Consider the following 21633-nt stretch of genomic DNA (forward strand, 5'->3'; position numbering starts at 1 on the left):
AAGCATTGGTACCAAGGCAGAAGAATGCTAAAGGTTAGGTAATTGGGGTTAAGTGACTTGTTCAAGGTTATAGAGCTAGAACTGTCAGGTCATATTTGAACTCAAGATCTTCCAACTCGAGGTTTTGGGCTCCGTCCACTGAGTCATCCAGTTGACCCTCCTGACAAGTCTTTGAGACCCATCTCTATCACCCCCTCACCCATAAAGCCCTCATGGAATCCTAGAATGCTAGTGATTGAATGATTCTGTTTCTAGGGATCTTAGCAGGTGTGGCCACTCCTTGCGGGATGAGAGGCTCCAGCAGTATCTAAGTAGGTAGGGAAGTTGGGGTAGGGTGTTGTGAATGCTGTCTGATCTGTTGGGAAGGGACACACTTCAGTCTGTCTCAGTTCTATTTCTCTGATGCCCAGGGGCCACAATGAATGTAACTTTGCTGTAGGATCTATTTGGGGAAAGGGGAGGGCAAAGGAGGGGCCAGGAACAAAGAGACTTTGTAGTGGTTTGGGAAGGATTGGTACCACCCTTCTGCCTCTCTTCATCTCCTCCCTTTGCTTTCTTCAATCTACCCAAACCAGATTTTCCTCTCCAGTTCCCCTCCTACCTATATTTTTTCTCTCCTTTCTTTTCTATTCCTTCTTTTTTTCTCCTTTCACTCTTTCCTGCCATCATCCCTCTCTTTCTACTCTCTTTTTCTCCCTCTTTTCTTCTCTCTCCTTTCCTTTCTCTCCTCTATATTTCTCTTATATACCTTTCATTTTTCTCTCTCTCCTTCTATCATTGCTCATTAGCCTCTCTCTCCTCTCTTCCCTTCTTTCTACCTTTATTCCAATCCTCTCCATTGATTTGTGTTCTGTAGGATAGAATAGATTAACTCACATTCCTCTAGAGTCCAATGGAAGCCAAATTTTGAGAATGTGTCACGTATTTTTGGGGGGAGGGGGAAGGGGAGGAGGAGATTCATGGGTTTGCACACTATATAGAAAGGGTCCAGGGCACCAACCTCTGCATAAACTCTTCTAAACTGTGCTCAAATTGTACCTCCACGTATAGGATTATAGGTCATGGGGTTTTATTTGTATTTCATTAATAGAATTTATCTCCAGGTGTCTCAGTCCCTCCTTTCCCTCCCCACAACATTGAAGACATCATCCAGAAAACAGATATGTATATATAGATTATCTTTCATGTTTCCATTTTTCAGTTCATTTTCTGGAGGTGAATAATCAAAAGTTATTCTTCAAATATTAAATCTGTAGCTGGATATAATGTTCTCTTGGTTCTACTTGTTTCACTTGTCATTATCTCATGTAGTTCTTTCCAAGTTTTAAAAAAATTAATCTGCTCATTGTTTCTTATAGATCAGTAGTATTCCAACACAATCAATATATCATAATTTGTTTAGCCATTCCCTAACTGAGAGGCATTTTCCTGATTTCTAGTTTTTTGCCACCACAAAGAGAGTTGTTATAAATATTTTTGGAACATACAGGGTTCTATATTATGTGTATATATATATATATATATTTTTTTTTAAATTGCATGATGATTGGGAAAAGATGCATTTGATATTTCTGTTTTTCTACCTTTAACTATATATTTTTTTGCCTTTATATATGGTCAATTTCTGTAAAGGTATCATGTACCACTGAGAAGAAGGTATACTCCTTTCTATTCCTATTCTATTCTCTCCAGATATCTAATTTATTTAACCTAAGATTCTATTCATCTCAACTTCTTTCTTATTTATTTTTTGGTTAGATTTATCTTGTGTTGAGAGGGGAAGATTAAAATATCCCACTATTATTGTTTTGTTATCTACTTCTTACGCATTTAGTGTTTCCTTTAAAAATTTGGATACTATAACATTTGGTGCATTTTCAACTGAGGGTCTCTTTGAGGTGATGGTGGTGGTGATAGGTGGATTCTAGTTCTAGAACTTTTTTTTTAATTAAAAAAATTTTTAATTAGAACTTCTGAACAAATGATTTCTTGGAGTATGGTGCCTAAACTCTCCTTGATCATAACTTTCCGGTAGCCCAACAATTCTTATAGGTCTCTCCTTGATTTATTTTCTAGGTCAATTGTTTTATACCAAGATGTTTCATATTCTATTCTGTTATTTCATTCTTTTTATTTTGTTTTGTTATTTCTTGTTGCTTTAGGAAGTCATTAACTTGCCCTTGTGCAATTCTAATTTAAAAAAATTTTTTTTTAAACCCTTACCTTCCATCTTGGAGCCAATGGCTCCAAGGCAGAAGAATGGTAAGGGCTAGGCAATGGGAGTCAAGTGACTTGCCCAGGGCCACACAACTGGGAAGTGTCTGAGGCCAGATATGAACCTAGGACCTCCTGTCTCTAGGTGTAGCTCTCAATCCACTGAGCCACCCAGCTTCCCCCCCCCCCAATTCTAATTTTTAATGAATGATTTTCTATGAATTTTTTTCATCTATTTTCCCAATTGGGTAATCTTTCTTTTGTAATTTTCTTGAATTTCTTGCATTGCTCTTATTTTCTGGTTTTTCCTCTACCTCTCTCATTTGGTTTTTGAAATCCTTTTTTTAAAAGCTCTTTTAAAAACTCTTTTGGGGCTTGTGACCATTTGGTGTTTTCTTTGCTATTCTAGAAGTAGGTGTTTTAACTGTCTGCCAAATTTGAAACCAGGCTCTCTCTGTCTATATAATAGCTATTATTGTTGGGTTCTTTCTCTTTGTTTTACTAATTTTTATTGGCCAAACAAAGAGACTTAATTATTAGTTTTATGTTTGAATTGGGCTTTGTTCCCAGGGTATGGGGAGTGATGCTTCAGGTTTCAGGATTTTTTTGTGTTTGTTATTTTCTGGGCCTTACTTAGTCCTTCTAATTTCTATAATCCAGGGCCAAGAGTAGTTCCTGCTCCCCACAGCACAATCTATGATTGACCTCGGGTGATCCAACTAGACTTCCCTATTATAGTTCTGCTGCAGCAATTGGACACCTTGCTGGGACAGCAGCCAAGGACACCACTCTCCTGCTGAGGTGACCCTCAGCAATTTTACTCACTTGTCTATACTCTCTCTTCATTCTTCCTCTCCTGATGCCACAGCTTGTGACAGAGCTGATGTCTGGTCAGCATGCCTGGGCCCCTGAAGTCCTTTTCCATTCAGTGATCAACTCCCAGTGATGGGTGAATGGGGACCTCTGGAACTGAAGCTGCTTCCAGGGCTCACTGGTATCTGCCATTGGGATATAGACTTCTAGGTCAAACAGGACTCGGAGCTTGGTATCTGTTCCAGGGTGCTTGCACCTTTAGGAGATTCTGAGGCCAAGGAGGTCAGAGATCCCTCTCCCAGGTTGTCCTTGGAAGCTCAGCTTTATTGCTGAGTGTTCCATTTTTGCTGTTTTTAACATGAATTCTGTGGTGTTCTTTCTTTTTTTTTTTAAATTTCCTTATTTCATTTTAATAACAAACTTCCACATAAGTTTTCCAAAGTTATATGATTCAAATTGTCTCCCTCCCTTCTTTCATTCCCCCTCCCAGAGTTGACAAGCAATTTAGTCTGAGTTAAACATGTATCATCAAGCAAAACACATTTCTCTATTATTCATTTTTGTAAGAGAATGATCTTATAAAACCAAAGTCCCAAGTCAAGTGATGAATCCTATGTTTTTCTTCTGCATTTCTACTCCCCCGGTTCTTTCTCTGGCAGTGGATAGCATTCTTTTTCATAGGTCCTTCAGAATTGTCCTGGGTCATTGTATTGCTGTTAGTAGCAAAGTCTATCACAATTGATCATTCCACAATATTTTAGTTACTGTGTATAACATTCTCCTGGTTCTGCCCATTTCCTTCTGCATCCGTTCACATAGCTCTTTCTGAAATCATCCTGTTCATCATTCCTTATAGCACCACAGTATTCCATCACCATCTATACCACGCTTTGTTCAGCCATTCCCCAATTGAGGGACATCCCTCTCTTTAGTTTCCAATTCTTTGCCAGCACAAAAAGCACAGCTGTAAATGTCTTTGTACAAACACACCCTTTCCCATTTAAAAAAATCTCTCTGTGGGTCAAAAGGTAGGCATTCTTTTATCGCCTTTTGGGCATAATTCCAAATTGTCCTCCAGAACGGTGAAATGAATTCACAACTAGGGGAGTTATTTCTAATAGTTTTATTGAGGAGTTTGGAGGATAAGGTACTCACAGCCTACTCTGCATCTTTCCTTGATCCCACCTCCCCCATAGAGTCAAACTTTTCTAAGAAAGGTCTAATCTCCTAGATCAGAGGTTTTTAGAGCTTGAAGATCTCTTATAGGTCAGAAAGAATAATATCTTTTTTTTTTTCTTTAAGATGAGATAGCTTAGTTGGGATTCAAACTCAGCACCTCTGATTTTAAACCCTACACATTTTTCATCATGGTGCCATGAATTCTTTTTGATGGTGAGGTCTCTCTTCCTGTGCATTCCTGTGGCATTCTTTGTCTCTATTTCATACCACTTATCACATTCTCTCTTGTTTTATAATTGAGTTCATGTCTAACTTTTCCTTGCTGAACTATAAACTCCAAAGGGGGGTGAGAGAAAAAATGGGACATGGAGGCCAAAAAACAAAACAAAACTGGGAAATGGGGACCAAGGAAAACCACGCAGCAGAAATTACAGGAAACTTTGGGGGGGGGGTAGTTCTGAGTTTGAAGGGGAGAAATCTCTAAGTTGGGGAGGTAGAGGAAGGGATAGCTAGGAGAAAGGAAAGGAGAGACACTTCCAGAGGCAATGCTATGCAACTCTCTATTTAGGGGTGGCCCCTCTTCTTGCCTGGGGAGCCTAGAGGACGTTGGGGGTGAGGGAACCTGGGTTTTTCATTATGCCCTTCCTCCACCTCCTGTGGAATGATAAGAGGAATGGGATCCATGAACCTCGTCTTGGAGAGTCAACTTCTTTTAGTCACTTCTTCAAGCTTCTGCCATCTTTAGGCCTTTTGGTGTTATACCCATCCTCCCTCAGTGGTCACTACTTCTGTTCCTATTCTTCTCAGCCAGGAAATAGAGGTGGGGAGTATGTGGAATTGGGTTTCTTCTCCCCTTCCTTAGTGGGGCTAAAAGTTACAGCGAAGGCCTCCCTTGCCAGTCTTGTCTACTTGGGCACTAAGCAGAGGAACTTGGGCTCACTTTCTTCAAGAGAGAGGAAGGTCCCCTGAAGAAAGGGTGGTGGTCATGCTCCCCCACACTCAACAACCTCTCCCACTTGGCTGAGGAGAAAAGGGGACACTGACATATATTGGGGTTGAATTCAGAGAACCTGAGTTTTAAATCCTGCTTGTTCAAGTTAAGTGAGTAGTTTAACCCTGGCTGAGACTTGGTAGACAAGAGCTCTGAATTGTGACCAGGGGTAGCCAGTGCTATCTAAAGTGACAATCTGGGAGCAGGGGGACAGGTGTGGGGATAGGGCTATACAGCCAGGATTTCAAGGGCAGAGGACAATTCTCGGCATGCCAGTCTAGCTGGCACTACTGCAGGCTTTCTCTTTATCATCTCATTCAAGATCATGGGCCTTCGGTAACACTAAAGTGTAACCCTTGGGTGGTAGTCGCCATACTCATCCAACTGACACTCTATGGGACAGCTTCAGGAAGTAAAGAAACCAGGGTGCATGGTGGGTCCTTCAGCCTCGTTCCAGCTACAATCCCTCCTCCCCAGAGCAGATGGAGCTCTGGGCACTGGGCTGAGACCTCAGGGAAATGAGGTGCTGTCATGTAGAACAGAAAAGCTGAAGCCACTAATTCTCAGGAAATTGTTGGGGACAGGGGAGAGGGGGTTGTAAACACGAACCCTGCATAGGGCTAGATACCGGAGAACATTGACAAGCTAAAAGGTGGAGGTGAGAAAGGAGCACATTCCAGACACGAGGGACAGCCTGTGCTGTGGGAGGTGGGAAGAGATGGAAAGGTGCGTGTGGGGAAATAGCAGATTAATTTGTCTGGAAGAGAGGGTACATGAAGGGCGAGTAATATGCAATTTGGACCCAGAATTTAATACCAAATAGAAGAGTTTGTATTTTATCCTAGAAGCAATAGGGAGCCACAGTAGTTTCTTGAGCAGAAGAACTCAAGAGCATAGATTTAGGACCGCAAATGACTAGGATTTTTTGAGCAGAGGATCATAGAATCTTAGCTTTTTGAGCTGGAAGAATCCTTAGGGGTTATAGATGAGAGGGATACTTATCAATTGGGGAATGGCTGAGAAAGTTATAGTATATGATTATAGTGAATAAATTATGCTGCAAGAAATGATGAGCAAAAGGGACTCCCTGGAAAGACTTACATGAACTGAAATAGAATGAAGTAAGCAGAACCAGGAGAACTCACCCTAATTTTTGTTCTTTGCTGTTATCTCCTACCTTGTGTCTTTACCTAGTTACTGTTACCTATTTCTATTCAGTTGGGGTGGATGCTTTGGTGTCAACTCCCCCTTCTCCATATAGTTTTTCTTTCTTCTTTTTAAGCCTTTACCTTCCAACCAATACTGTGTATTGGTTCCAAGACAAAAGAGCAGTAAGGGTTAGGCAGTGAGGGTCAGTGACTTGCCCAGGGTCACATAGCTAGGAAGTATCTGAGGCCAGATTTGAACCTAGGTCCTCCCATCTCTAGGTCTGACTCTCAATCCACTGAGCCACCCAGCTGCCCCTCCCACCATGTTCTTGACTCTAGGTATCCAGTGTTAAAGACTAGGCATTTCTTTTTATGTCTGCCCACAATTCTGTTCCCCTCTCAGAATGGATGCCCTGAAACCTGACATTCCAAAGGAAAGTAACCTCTGAGCTAATGAAACCAAGTTTTGGAGATCATGGGGGCAGGGGGAGAGGGGTGGCCCGAGTGGGGTTGGGGGTTCTGGGCCCACTACCAAACCCCCCCTCCCCATCCCCTTCACTCATTCCTCTCTAGCATCCTTCATCCTCTCCTTGAAGGACATTCTCTGCCTCTGCCCCCACTCACACCTGGCATCCCAGCCTGATAATATCTCACCATGGGGCTGTGGGGCCTCTTGTTTCCCCAAACCCTTGTTTCCAGGGAGACTTGCCACTCCGCCCCCAGCCTCTGGGTCGAGATGGTATTTGGGACGTCATAGGTGAGGGCTGGCGGGTGGTAGGTGCTAGCACTGTGACTCCCTGAATGCACAACTGCAGCCTAGGGCAGGGAGATAAGGACCTAGCTTGGGTTCAGTGCTAGGGTACCAGGAAACCCTGGGGCTCCTGGGCTTGGGAGCGAGGGGGGAGCACACTGTTCCAATGACTCTGAAATGGTGCCTTTAATGGAAACAGGGAAACGGAGCCCTTCCCTCCCCCTAGAGAAGAGGGCATTGCTGGTGGTCCCATCTTTCCTCCCACTCATCCCTGGACTAAGATGGCGAGTGTGGGGGAAGAGAGAGAGGGAGGACCCACTCTTCCCTCCTCCCTGCTGGGGACTCTGTTCCCTGGGTTCTTTTTATCTGGGTTATGCTTCAGGGAACCTTCAGCCCCCTGGGAGGAAGAGGAGGGAGGGAGAGGAGTATTTCCGATAGCTCCACCCTGGAATGGGCAGAGAGGGCACAGAAATGCCCACGTGAGCAGCTCCCAAAAGTCACTCAACACACGCACATACAGATACAAGTATATATGAACACAGTCATAAATGGACATCCAGAGAGGTAGACTCAGATCTACATGCAGACACACACATAGAGACATGAAAATGAAAATTCCTAAAGTACTAGTATTTAAAAACAACAACAAACCTTTCCCTTCCATCTTAGAGTCACTACTGAGTATTGGTTCCAAGGCAGAGAAGTGGTAAAGGCTGGGAAAATGGAGTTAAATGACTTGCCCAGGGTCTCATAGTTAGGAAGTGTTTGAGGTCAGATTTGAACTCAAGTTCTCCAGCTCCATGATTCCCTCTCCCACCCCCTTTATTTTAACAAACCCTTATCTCATTAGAATGGATACTAATTATTAGTTCCAAGGCAGAAGAGTGGTAAAGGCTAGGCAATTGGAGTTAAATGACTTGCCCAGGGTCACACATCTAGGAAGTATCTGAGGCCAGATTTGACCAGGTCTTCCAGTCCAGATTCTTAATCCACTGTGCCACCACTGCCCTGCTCATGATTAGTGGCAAAATTAGGATTAGAGCCTAGGTCTCCTTGGTCTCAAACCCAGTCTTTTCCCCACTTAAACAAATTATCCCTAAATAAAAGGTTCATAATTTCAACAAGCTGTGAATGCCATGGCTTAAAATTGTTTCTCTCTGACATTGTATAGTAGGACCTTCTTGAAAAGAGCTTTAGAAAAGTAAAAGGAGCTTTATAAGGTAGAATAGACTCCTTATAGTGTAGATTCTGTCTGCAGGATGAAGCAAGAACAGAATTAAAAGGCCTTACAGAAACTCTGGTAGGGTGGAGTCCTTTGAGAGTTTACTGGAAAACAAAGAGGCTTTTAAAGAAATCTGGACAATTTTATAGTACCCAGAGGATGTGGAACATTGCGATGAGAGTATCTTTCAAGTCAGAACGGAGAATTCCGTGAAAGTTCCAAACCTAGTTTGTACAAAAGTCACAGAACTAAGCCAACGCTCCAGTCCAAGCTTTTCTTTTTCACTTTTGTGATTTTAAAAATTAGATTTTTTCAAAACTTTTTAAGTGAATGAAAATATGTCTTCTCTCCCTTTAACACTGATCCTCCATCTCCCATTCACTCAAAAAGAAAAACAGAACCTTTGTAAAAAAATTCCCACATTGGCCATGTCCAAAAAATGTCTCAGTTGGTACCCTGTGCCTATCACTTCTCTGTCAGGAGATGGGAGGCATGCATTGTCCTTTATCCTTTGGAATCCTGTTTGGTCTTTGTGTCTTAAGTCTTTCAAAGCTGTTTATCTTTGTTGTTCAATAGTTCTAATCATGTCCAACTCTTCATGATCCCATTTTGGGGCAGAGATATGGAGTGATTTGCCATTTCTTTCTCTGGCTCATTTTACAGATGAGGAAACTGAGGCAAATAGAGTGAAGTAACTTGCCCAGGGTCACACAGTAGTAAGTGCCTGAGGCTCCATTTGAACTCAAGAAGATGAGTCTTGCTGAGTCTAGGGCTCTCTCCACTACACCACCTAACTGCCTCTTATAACGTGGTTTGTAATTTTGTAAAAATTGTAAATTTGTAAATTTGTAAAAATTGTAAATTTGTAAAAATTGTTCTTTTTCTGCTTACTTCATAATGCGTCAATTCATATGAATCTTCTCAGCTTTCTCACTCTTTTTTTTTAAACCTTCTTCTGTTTTAATATCAGTTCTAAGACAGAAGAGTGGTAAAGGTTAGGCAATTGAGGTTAAGTGACTTGCCTAGGGTCCCACAGCTAGGAAGTATCTGAGGTAAGATTTGAACCCAGATCCTTCCATTCCAGGCTTGACACTCAATCCACTATGTTACCTAGCTTTATTATTATTTTTTTAACCCTTACCTTCTGTCTTAGAATCAGTACTGTGTATTGGTAAGTGGTAGGCAATGGGGGTTAAGTGACTTGTCCAGGGTCATACAGCTAGGAAGTGTTCAAGGTCAGATTTTAACCCAGGACCTCCCATCTCTAGGCTCAATCTATTGAGCCACCTAGCTACCCCGTTCCCATCACTGCTTTAAAAATATATATATATTTCTTACCCAGTAACCTATGTAACAATAATAATAGTTAACATTTATGTAGCACCTATTATATACCAGGTATTATGATAAACACTTTAGAATTATTATCTTATTTGACCCTAATAACAACCTTGAAGGTGGGTGCTGTTATGATCCCCATTTTATAGATGCGGAAACTGAGGCAAACAGAGGTCAAGTGACTTATCCAGAGTCACAGAGTTAGTAAATGTCTAAGGTTCAAGTTTTCCTAACTCCATGCCTGGCACTTTATCTACTGTGCCATCTATCTGCCCAAAAAGAAAGCTAGCTGTGTGATTACAAACTATGAAGAAAAGGGACTAGAGCAGTTATTTTTTAATCTTCCTTGTGTAGAGCAAGTCCTTGGCATGCTATCATTCAATTATTCAATGAACAGGTGGATTGTATGGTATGGAGAACGTCAGCATTCACAGGCAGCCTCCAATCCATCTTTAATCATTGTATGACCCTGGACAAATGCTGTCACAACACGGAGCCTCAGTTTTCTCATCTGTCCCATCAGAATCCTAAAGCACCTCTCACAGGACTCTACATGTCAAAGGGTTTTAAGTGGGCCAGTCGAGCAGGAGCCACGTGGCAAAGAGATTTAGAAATGGTTCCAGAATGGCTCAATCCACCTCCCAGGGAGTGCTTGGAATTCCACCTTTGTGGAGAGTAAGAAGGCCCCTGTGCCTGGGTGAATGCTCCACTCTCCTATTTTCAAGAAGGCTATTAATTGACGATGATATCAGGGGCAGCCAGGTGGCTCAGTGGGGAGAGAGCCAGGACTGGAAAAGAGAGGTCCTGGGCTCAAAAGTGACCTAGGATGCTTTCTAGCCTTGGGACCCTGGACAGATCACTTAACTCTCACTGCCTAGCCTTTCGCAATCTTATGTCTTGGAACTGATACTTAGTATTGATTTAAGACAGAAAGAAAGTAATAGAATGCCTATTTGTTACACATTTGCAGGCTGGGAGCATGATTGGCTTTTATTTTTTTTTTTCAATTACATGTAGAAACAATTTTAAACAATTGTTATCTGACATTTTGTGATTCAGATTCTCTGCCTCCCTTCTGCCTTCCCTGAGGCAGTAAATTGTCTGATACTAGTGCTGTCATGCAGTACAGATTTCTGTATTCCTCATGCCAAGAAAGAAGACGTCTATCCCATGTGTGAAAAACTCATGAAGGTACAAAATGGCAACAAAAAGGTGGCAAGCTTTGATCTGCAGCCACACCAGGAGTATGATGCTTTTGGGGGCTCAGGATGTTCCCTGGTCACGCTGAGGGGGAGGGAGCCCTGCCCCAGCCCTGGAGGGCAACAGCTGAATCTCCTCCAGCTATTCCCTTCCCACCAAAGACTTATTGCACAGAAGACAATTCCCCAGAGCTAACAAGCCTTTATCAAGGCAAGAAAGTAGAACAGTCACTGGGGAAGAGATACAGATTAGATGATAGAATACACAAGTCTCCAAGAAACAGCCTGGGAGCAGATGAAATCTCAGTTTAACTGGGCAGAAAATCCAAGAAGTCCACTCAGTGTCTGGGAGCATAGATGCTTGGACGCAGTGGACATGCTGGAATGTCAGTTCTTCCCTTCATTTTTATGGCTTTGGGGGTCTTCTATTCACTATTTCTATGTCTGTGTCTTTATCTCTCTCACTATCCGTCTCTCTATTTGCATCTAGCTATTTCTTGACTATTTTGGAAATATATAAATAATGACACCAATCAAAGTATCATGAGTCAAACGGTATAGACTATAGGTACCACTGGTGGTTAGAAGATGGAATAGAGGGGAGATCTGGTACAATCAAGTCAAATCAACTCAACAAGTATTTATTAAATTCTTATGGTGAACCAGGTGGGGTAGCTAGGTGGAACATGGATAGAGATAGAGGGAAGACTTGAACTCATCCTCCTGAGTTCAAATCTGGCCTCAGACACTAACTGTGTGACCCGAGACAAATCACATAAACTAGTTTGCCTCAGTTTCCTAATCTGTAAGATGAGCTGGAGAAGAAAATGGCAAACCACTTCTTTGCCAAGAAAGTCCCAAATGGCATCATAGAGAGTCAGACATGACTGAAATGACTGAGGAGTAAGGATAAGCCAGGTAGAGACAGCTAGGTGGCTCAGTGGATAGAGTTGGATCTGGAGAAAAGAGATGCTTGGTTCAAATCTGACCTTAGGCACTTTCTAGCTGTGTGACCCTGGGCAAGCCACTTGACCTCAATTTACTAGCCCGTATTGCTCTTTTACCTTGGAACCCATACTTAGAATCATTTCTAATATAGAAGGCAAAGGTTTAAAAAGAAAAAAGAAAAAGAATGAGCAAGGCGTTATGTTCAACTTTGGAGACACAAAGAGGCAAAAAACAGCCCCTGCCCTTAAGAAGCTTACATTCTAATAGGGAGGACAACGTGTTATGTCAATGTAGGATACAGAACAATTACGTGGAAGGCATTGAAAAGAGACACTGGATAGTGATGGGGGTAATGGGGGGGGGGCAGGAAAGGGCTCTTGGAGTAGGTGGGACTTAAGCTGAGTCCTGAAGGAAGTGAAACACCTAAACACAGAGCCAAGATGGAAGAGCCCTCCAGATGTGAGGGACAGCTGGCACAAAGGGAGATGCAGTGAACTCCAAATAACAGAATTGCCAGAATATAGAGTATATGGCGGAAAGAAGACGTGAACAGGCTAGCTTATAAAGAACTTTAAATGCCAAGTGGAGTTTATTTACTGGAGGCTACATATATTTGCTCTTGGACGTGTTGGGGAGCCACTGGAACTCATTGAACAGGGTATGTGATGCTGCCAGATCTATGCTTTAGAAAAGTTAAGTTGGCAACTAAGTGGAAAATACATTGGTAAGAAGAAAGACTTGGGTCAGGAGATTGGCTAAAAGGATTTTATAATAGTCCCAGCAAAGAGGTGTGTGGGGGGGGGGGCTTGAACTAGGGTTGTGGCAGTATGTATGGAGAGAAAGGGATATATATTAGAAGTTGGAAATGACAGTATCTGTCAATGGGCTGGCTATGTGGGGAAAGTGAGGATGATGCTGAGGTTGCAAGCCTGCGTGACTGAAAAGATGGTTGTGCTTTCAACAACCATTAGGAAATTGGGAAGAAAGGAGGGCACAAAGGGTAATATAATGAGTTTAGGGCAGCTAGGTGGCCCAATGGATAGAGTGCTAGGCCTGGAATCAACAACATATCTTCCTGAGTTCAAAACTGGTGTCAGACACCAGCCATGTGATCCTGGGTAATTCTTTTTTTTTTTCTCTCCCATTTGAATAAGGTTATTTAGTCAATTTAGAACATTATTCCTTGGTTACAATACTCACTTTATTTCCCTCCCTCCCTTCCACCCACCCTTCCCCCAGCCAACCTGCAATTTCATTGGGTATTACTTGTGTCCTTGATCAGAACCCATTTCCATGTTGATGTTTGCACTAGGATGTTCATTTAGAGTCTCCATCCCCAACCATATCCCTTTGATCCATGTATTCAAGCAGTTGTTTTTCTTCAGTGTTTTTACTCCCGCAGTGTTTCCTCTGAATGTGGATAGTGGTTTTTCTCTTAGATCCTTCCTGGTTGTTCAGGATCAGTGCATTGTCATTAATGGAGAAGACCATTACATTCGATTGTACCACAATGTATCAGTCTCTGTGTACAATGTTCTCCTGGTTCTGCTCCCCTCACTCTGCATCACTTCCTGTAGGTTGTTCCAATCTCCATGGAATTCCTCCACCTTATTATTCCTTTGAGCACAATAGTATTCCATCACCAACATAGACCACAATTTGTTCAGCCGTTCCCCAATTGATGGGCATCCCCTCATTTTCCAATTTTTGGCCACCACAAAGAGCGCAGCTATGAATATTCTTGTACATGTCTTTTCCTTATGATCTCTTTGGGGTACAAGCCCAGCAGTGCTATGGCTTGATCAAAGGGCAGACAGTCCTTTATCACCCTTTGGGCATAGTTCCAAATTGCCCTCCAGAATGGTTGGATCAATTCACAACTCCACCAGCAATGAATTAATGTCTTAACTTTGCCACATCCCCTCCAGCATTCATTACTTTCCTTTGCTGTCATGTTAGCCAATCTGCTAGATGTGAGGTGATAACTCAGAGTTGTTTTGATTTGCATCTCTCTGTTTATAAGAGATTTAGAACACCTTTTCATATGCTTATTAATAGTTTTGATTTCTTTAACTGAAAATTGCCTATTCATGTCCCTTGCCCATTTATCAACTGGAGAATGGCTTGATTTTTTGTACAATTGGTTTAGCTCTTTATAAATTTGAGTAATTAGACCTTTGTCAGACGTTTTTGTAATGAAGATTGTTTCCCAATTTGTTGCTTCCCTTCTAATTTTGGATGCATTAGTTTTGTTTGTACAAAAACTTTTTTAATTTTATGTAATCAAAATTATTGATTTTACATTTTGTTACTCTTTCTAAGTCTTGCTTGGTTTTAAAATTTTTTCTTTTCCAAAGATCTGACATGTATACTATTCTGTGTTCACCTAATTTACTTATAGTTTCCTTCTTTATATTCAAGTCATTCACCCATTCTGAGTTTATCTTGGTGTAGGGTATGAGATGTTGATCCAAACCTAATCTCTCTCATACTGTCTTCCAATTTTTCCAGAAGTTTTTATCAAATAGTGGGTTTTGCTCCCCAAAACTGGGATCATTGGGTTTATCATAGACTATCTTGCTGAAGTCATTTACCCCAAGTCTATTCTACTGATCCTCTTTTCTGTCTCTTAGCCAGTACCAAATTGTTTTGATAACCACTGCTTTATAGTATAGTTTGAGATCTGGGACTGCAAGTCCTCCTTCCTTTGCATTTTTTTTCATGATTTCCCTGGATATCCTTGATCTTTTGTTCTTCCAAATGAACTTTATTTTCTTTCTAATTCAGTAAAAAAAGTTTTTTGGTAGTTCAATGGGTATGGCACTAAATAAGTAGATTAATTTGGGTAGGATTGTCATTTTTATTATGTTAGCTCATCCCACCCATTAGCAATCAATGTTTTTCCAATTGTTTAGATCTAGTTTTAATTGTGTGGAGAGTGTTTTGTAGTTGTGTTCATATAGTTCCTATGTTTGTCTCGGCACACAGATTCCTAAGTATTTTATTTTCTTTAGGGTGATTTTAAATTGAATTTCTCTTTCTAATTCTTGCTGCTGAAATGGATTGGAGATAGAAATGCTGATGACTTATGTGGTTTATTTTGTATCCTGCAACTTTGCTAAAATTATTGATTGTTTCAACCAACTTTTTGGTTGATTCTCTAGGGTTCTTTAAGTAGACCCTCATATCATCTGCAAAGAGTGATAGCTTGGTCTCCTCATTGCCAATTTTAATACCTTCAATTTCTTTTTCTTCTCTAATTGCTACTGCTAGTGTTTCTAGTACCATGTTAAATAATAGAGGTGACAATGGGCATCCTTGTTTCATTCCTGATCTCATTGGAAAGGTTTCTAGTTTATTCCCATTGCAGATGGTGTTTGCTGATGGTTTTAGATATATACAGTTTATTATTTTTAGGAAAGGCTCTTCTATTCCTATACTTTCTAGTGTTTTCAATAGGAATGAGTGTTGTATTTTATCAAAGGCCTTTTCTGCATCTATTGAGATAATCATATGATTTTTGTCAGTTTGCTTGTTAATATGGTCAATTATGTGGATAGTTTTCCTAATATTAAACCAACCTTCCATTCCTGGTATGAATCCTACCTGGTCATAGTGAATAACCCTTGTGATGACTTGCTGGAGTCTTTTTGCTGGTATCCTATGTAAGATGTCTGCATCTATATTCATTATGGAGATTGGTCTATAGTTTTCTTTCTCTGTTTTTGACCTGCCTGGCTTTGGGATCAAAACCATGTTTGTGTCATAAAATGAATTTGGTAGAACTCCTTCTTTCCTTATTCTGTCAAATAGTTTGTATAATATTGGGAGTAGTTGTTTTTTAAATGTTTGATAGAATTCATTTGTGAATCCATCTGGACCTGGGGATATTTTCTTAGGGAGTTCTTTGATGGCTTGTTCAATTTCTTTTTCTGATATGGAGTTGTTTATGTAATTTATTTCTTCTTCTTTTAGTCTAGGCAATTTATATTTTTGTAAGTATTCATCCATATCTCCTAGATTGCCATTTTTTGCCATATAATTGGGCATAGTAGTTTTTAATGATTGCCTTAATTTCCTCTTCATTAGAGGTGAGGTCTCCCTTTTCATCTTGGATACTGTCAATTTGGTTTTTTTCTTTCCTTTTTTAAATTAGACTGACTAGTACTTTATTTTATTCATTTTTTCAAAGTACCAGCTTCAAGTCTTATTTATTAAATCAATAGTTCTTTGACTTTCAATTTTATTAATTTCTCCTTTGATTTTTTGGATCTCTAATTTAGTCTTCATCTGAGGATTTTTAATTTGTTCGCTTTCTAGTTTTTTAATTTGCATGCCCAATTAATTGCCCTCTGCCCTTCTTAATTTGCTAATATATGAACTCTAGGATATAAATTTCCCCCTGAGTACTGCTTTGGCTGCATCCCATAGGTTTTGAAAGGATGTCTCATCATTGTCGTTTTCTTCAATGAAATTATTAATTGTTTCTACTATTTGTTCTTTTTTTTTTTTAAACCCTTACCTTCCATCTTGGAGTCAATCGTGGTAAGGGCTAGGCAATGGGGGTCAAGTGACTTGTCCAGGGTCACATAGCTGGGAAGTGTCTGAGGCCAGATTTGAACCTAGGACCTCCTGTCTCTAGGCCTGGCTCTCAATCCACTGAGCCACTACCCCTCCCCCCAATTTGATCTTTAACTGGTTTTGGAGAATCATATTGTTTAATTTCCAATTAATTTTTGATTTTCCTCTCCATGTACCCTTACTAATTATTATTTTCATTGCATTGTGATCTAAGAAGGTTGCATTTATTATTTCTGCTCTTTTGCACTTGTTTGCAATGCTTTTATGCCCTAATATATTGTCAATTTTTGTGTATGTACCATGTGCTGCTGAAAAGAAGGTATATTCCTTTTTGTCCCTATTTATTTTTTTCCACATGTCTACTAACTCTAATTTTTCTAAGATTTCATTCACTCCTCTTACCCCTTTATTATTTTTTTTGTTTGATTTATCTAGTTCAGATAGAGGAAGGTTCAGGTCTCCCACTAGTATAGTTTTTCTATCTATTTCATCCTTGTGCTCCACTAGTTTCTCATTTAGAAATTTGGATGCTATGCCATTTGGTGCATACATGTTGAGTACTGATATTTCCTCATTGTCTATACTGCCTTTTATCAGGATGTAATTACCTTCCCCATCTCTTTTAACTAGATTTATTTTTACTTTGTCTTTGTCAGATATCATGATTGTGACTCCTGCCTTCTTTTTATCAGTTGATGCCAAATAGATTTGGCTCCATCTTCTTACTTTCACCCTATGTGTATCTACCTTCCTCATGTGTGTTTCTTGTAGACAGCATATGCTGAGTTTTGGATTCTAATCCTCTCTGCTTTTCATTTGCATTTTATGGGTGAATTCATTCCATTCATTCAGAGTTACGATTACTAGCTGTGTATTTCCCAGCATTTTGATTTCTACTCCTGATCCTGACTTTTCTTCTTTCACTATTTCCTTCTATAGCAATGTTTGTTTTTAATCAGTCCCCCCTTATTTTACTTCCCTTTCTACCTCCTCCCTTCTTATTCCCCTCCTTATTTTCCCTGTAGTCTTTCTAAAACTACCCCCCATCCTCTTCCTCCCTTGTACTGCTTCCCTCCCCACCAGTCCATTTATTGCCTTCTACTCCCCTATAGGGTGCAAATCTATTCTCTGCCCCAATGGATTGGATTGTTCTTCCCTCTTTGGGTCGATTTCAAAGCATGTAAGAGTTGAGTATTTCTTATCTCCAACCTCTTTACCCTTCCAGTGTATTGATGTTTTCCCCCCTCCCACCATGAACTTCTTTGTGACATATAAATTTACCCCAATTTGTTTCTTCTCCCATTTCTTTTAATATTAACCTCTTTTTTTAGGTCTAGTTGTACATATATATATATATATGTATATATTTATATATATACACACACGTATATGTATTTATGCATGCATATATCTATATACCTATTTATGTCTTGTCCTTTCATCCTATACAGTTTGCCACTTTTCCCTGTAAGTGTAATTCTTTTAGCTGCCCAGGTGATAACCACAGTTTTTAAGAATTATCAATGACGTCTTTTCTTATTAGGGATACATATCATCTTAACTAATTGAGTCTCTTGAACATTTTGTTTTGTTTTATTTTTCTTTTTTCCCTCTTTTTTAATTACCTTTTGATGATTCTCTTGAGTTCTGTGCTTGGACATCAAATTTTCTGTTCAGGTCTGGTCTTTTCTTTGCAAATTCTTGGAATTCTTCTATTTGTTGAATGGCCATACTTTCCCCTGTAAGAATATAGTCAGTTTTACTGGGTAGTTGATTCTTGGATGTAGACCTAGTTCCCTTGCTTTCCGGAATATCATATTTCATGCCTTTTGGTTCTTTAGTGTGGATGCAGCCAGATCCTGCATTATCCTCACTGTGGTTCCATGGTATCTGAATGACTTCTTCTTGGCAGCTTGTAATATCTTTTCTTTGGTCTGATAGTTCTTGAATTTGGCTATAACATTCCTGGGTGTTGTCAGTTGGGGATTAAGTACAGGAGGTGATCTGTGGATTCTTTCAATCTCCACTTTTCCCTCTTGTTCTAGAATATCGGGGCAGTTTTCTTGAATAATTTCCTGTAGCATTGTATCCAGGATTTTTCTTCTGTCATGGTCTTCTTGACCATGAACATGACAAGAAATCAATGATTCTTAAATTGTCTCTCTTTGAACGATTTTCTAAATCCCCTGTTTTGTGAATGAGATGCTTCATATTTTCCTCAATTTTTTCATTCTTTTGGTTTTGTTTTATAGTGTCTTTCTGCCTTGTGAGGTTACTTAATTCTAGTTGTATTCTGGTTCTTAAAAACTGGATTTCATCCCTGGCTTTTTGGTCATCCTTCTCTTTCTGGTCTGATTTTCTATGGAGGTCATCTTTTATCCTCTTTACCTCATCTTTCATATCCTTTGCCTCATCTTTCATCTTTTTTGCATCTTCTTTCATCTCCTTTGCCTCATTTTCCAACTGATTAATTTTGGCTTTCAAGACACTATTTTCTGTTTCCAGATGACTTATCTTGCTGTAAAAGTTGTCTTCAGCCTCTCTTAATTGTGTTTTGAATTGCATTTTGAGTTCTTTCATAGCCTGTATCCAATTTACTGGGATTTCTGATTTATGGTTTGCTGATTCCTCCCCTTATGTTCTGTTTGCTGTATAGAAGCTAGCTATTATAATTTATTTCTTCTTTTTCTGTTGTTTGCTCATATTCACCCCTTCTTTGCTCCCCATATTTGTCTGTGCTCTTGCTCCTCTCATTTTTTTTTTGTTTTGGGGGCTTCTGTCAGTCTCCCCTCTTAGAGCTTTGACAGAAGATCTCTCGGTGCAGTTTCTGAGGGGATTTGAGCTTCCCTGTCCTCTGCAGACTTTTGATTGGATTACAGTCCAGCAGTCACTGAGGGAAGGGTGTGGAGCCTGGGGTTCCCTGAGTTCTGAAGACTTTTTATGGGATTAAGTTCAGCTTAGTTGGGCTGGGTGTGCTCTGAGGCCAACACCTCCTGTAAGGCTGGAGCACAAATGGAGGATCTACACAGCTCTGCCCAGGCTGCCAGCTCTATGCTCCCTCTCAAGCTCCTTCCTTGCCGTCTGTGTTCAACTCTCTGAGCTTGGCACAGCCCTGCCCACAAGTTAAGCCCTCCAGACCAACACCTTTGCCCACCCAGAAGTTTCCGCTGTCGCTAGAGTCTCAGTGCTCTAGGTGGGTGGGTGGAGGGTCCTGGGACCTTCCTTCTGCCTTCCCCTTAAACCCGAGTGTTCTTGGAGTCCAACTTGGGGCAGGGGGGCAGGCATACCTTTTGAATTGAGTCCAGCAGGAGGGTTCCTTGGCTCTGTCTTGTTGTTAGGTTTGATTTTCAGTCCCCTATGAGCATTCAGTTTGTGATCGGTAGGGAAAGGTATTCAGAGGTCTGAACTTCTGCTCCTTCTAGGCCGCCATCTTGACTCCGTCCCCTGGGGGTCAATTTCTAAGACTAGTTTCTGTGAGCTCATAGTATTTTTTTAAAAATTTTTTTTAATAAACCTTACCTTCTGCCTTAGAATGAATAATGGGTATTGGTTCCAAGGCAGAAGAATGGTAAGGGTAATGGTAAGAAAGAAGTCTGTGTGAAGAATATCTCAGCGCTTCAGACCAATGGTATCAAACTCAAAGAGAAATAGACCCCTTCAGGACACATATTGATTGGCAAACCACAATTTTTTTTTATAAAGTAATAATGTCATTCCATCTGTTTATGTATCATTTATTTCTAAATATACTCTCCTCTTTCCACCATTTTGAGGTTTACAGTAGGAAACAGTGAATGAGTGAGATTGTTTTTCAGATACAGGCTTAATGAGATTCCTTTGTAACATCACTTCTAACTGAGTTTCATTATTCTGTGATTAGTTGTTCTCTGAGGTCCCTTCTAGCTTTAACATTCCATGATCCTATATGACATGATGGAATCACAAAATTAATGAATTATTTACAAGATAAAGAATTCTTTTCTCAATCTGAGGATGTCTGTTTCTGACAGAGAGACTGACACTTACTTTTTTAAAATGGACAAAAAGCTCAGAGAATAATAAGAGTAGCTCATCAACAAAGTTCCATGTAACAAAAATTGTATTGAGTAAATTTAGTGGTATTTTTCTCCAGTTTTTTCTTAGCTTCTTTTCTGAAAACAAGTACTTTCTTTATCTGTTTGTCACAGGAGAAATTATAAATCCAGAAAACCAAATAACTGTGTTATTATATGGGGACAAGTTCTAATATTTTCAGCTTATTTGCTTTTCATAAACTAAGGTCTGAGATGCCTTGAAATCAGCAGTTAAATGCTCAATTAAATGTTAAACCTACTTTAATTGACATTTAAAAATTAATTAAATGAGTAAATTTATTATTTTGGTGTGGTTGGTGGTAATGGTTTGGACCTGTTATTTCGTCAGTGTGGAGAACACAATAGGAAACTACATCTACCAAAGCAGATTGGTAACTCATCAATCAACTCATCATTCTTATATGATTGCCTGTGGCATGTGTCAGACTCAGAGTATGGAAGGTACAATTTGTACTGTTGTCTTCTTGACTCGGAGATTAGCCCTCTACTTACCTCTCTAAATTTCAGTTTACTCCCTGAATATTTTGATGCAATATGCTACATTGTATTCAATAAACAATATGCTGAATTGTATCAAACAATTAAATAACTAATTAATAACTAATTGTATTAAATAACTAATTAAATAATAGGACAAATCTATTTTAATACAATATATCAAACATCCAGTTTTTTAAATGAGGAAAGTAAGTTAAACACAACCAAATTTTATGTTCCTAAACTAGAAAGTTAAAGTTGGGGATGAATAGGCAACGTAAAAATTAATATCAGGCATATTTTAATTTTCTTCCAAATTCTACATTTCGGATACTTCCTTGCTGTGTGACCCTTTTTTTCCCTTTATAATTTTTTTCTTTATAGTTTCAAAATTTTCCAGATTAGAACTCTGACTTGGACTAGGTGATGACCATGGGAGGGGTAGAATTGACAGGACTTGCTAACTGATGATGACAGGTGATGGTGACAGGAAAGGGAGACCAAAGATGACTCCAAGATTCCAAGCCTTTGGCTCTCTTTTATGGGTCCTGGCATGGACTGGCACCTTTTCTTTACATCTATTACATGCATCCTGCTGCTAATTGATCTTATCTCTGGCTAGTACTGATACATCCTGAGTCATAGGACTGGAGGGAGGGAAAATGCTCATACTGTTAG

The 21633-nt window shown here is 39.9% G+C and overlaps 1 protein-coding gene across 4 annotated transcripts in view; it reads left to right on the top strand.

Annotated features, from left to right (window-relative positions):
* The first annotated feature begins 254 nt into the window (after nucleotides 1-254).
* The window catches only part of AQP7 (aquaporin 7), a 122566-nt gene continuing 101187 nt past the window's right edge, over nucleotides 255-21633 (top strand). Inside the window, exon 1 of one of the 4 annotated variants that reach the window (XM_056803908.1) lies at nucleotides 255-311. The gene's annotated coding sequence lies outside the window, so the exon portion shown is untranslated. Of the gene's footprint in view, nucleotides 316-21633 lie in introns of all 4 variants that reach the window. The other 3 variants (XM_056803913.1, XM_056803914.1, XM_056803909.1) reach the window with 3 other exon arrangements.

This window comes from Monodelphis domestica, chromosome 7 (genome assembly GCF_027887165.1).
Source record: "Monodelphis domestica isolate mMonDom1 chromosome 7, mMonDom1.pri, whole genome shotgun sequence".
Lineage (NCBI taxonomy): Eukaryota > Metazoa > Chordata > Mammalia > Didelphimorphia > Didelphidae > Monodelphis > Monodelphis domestica.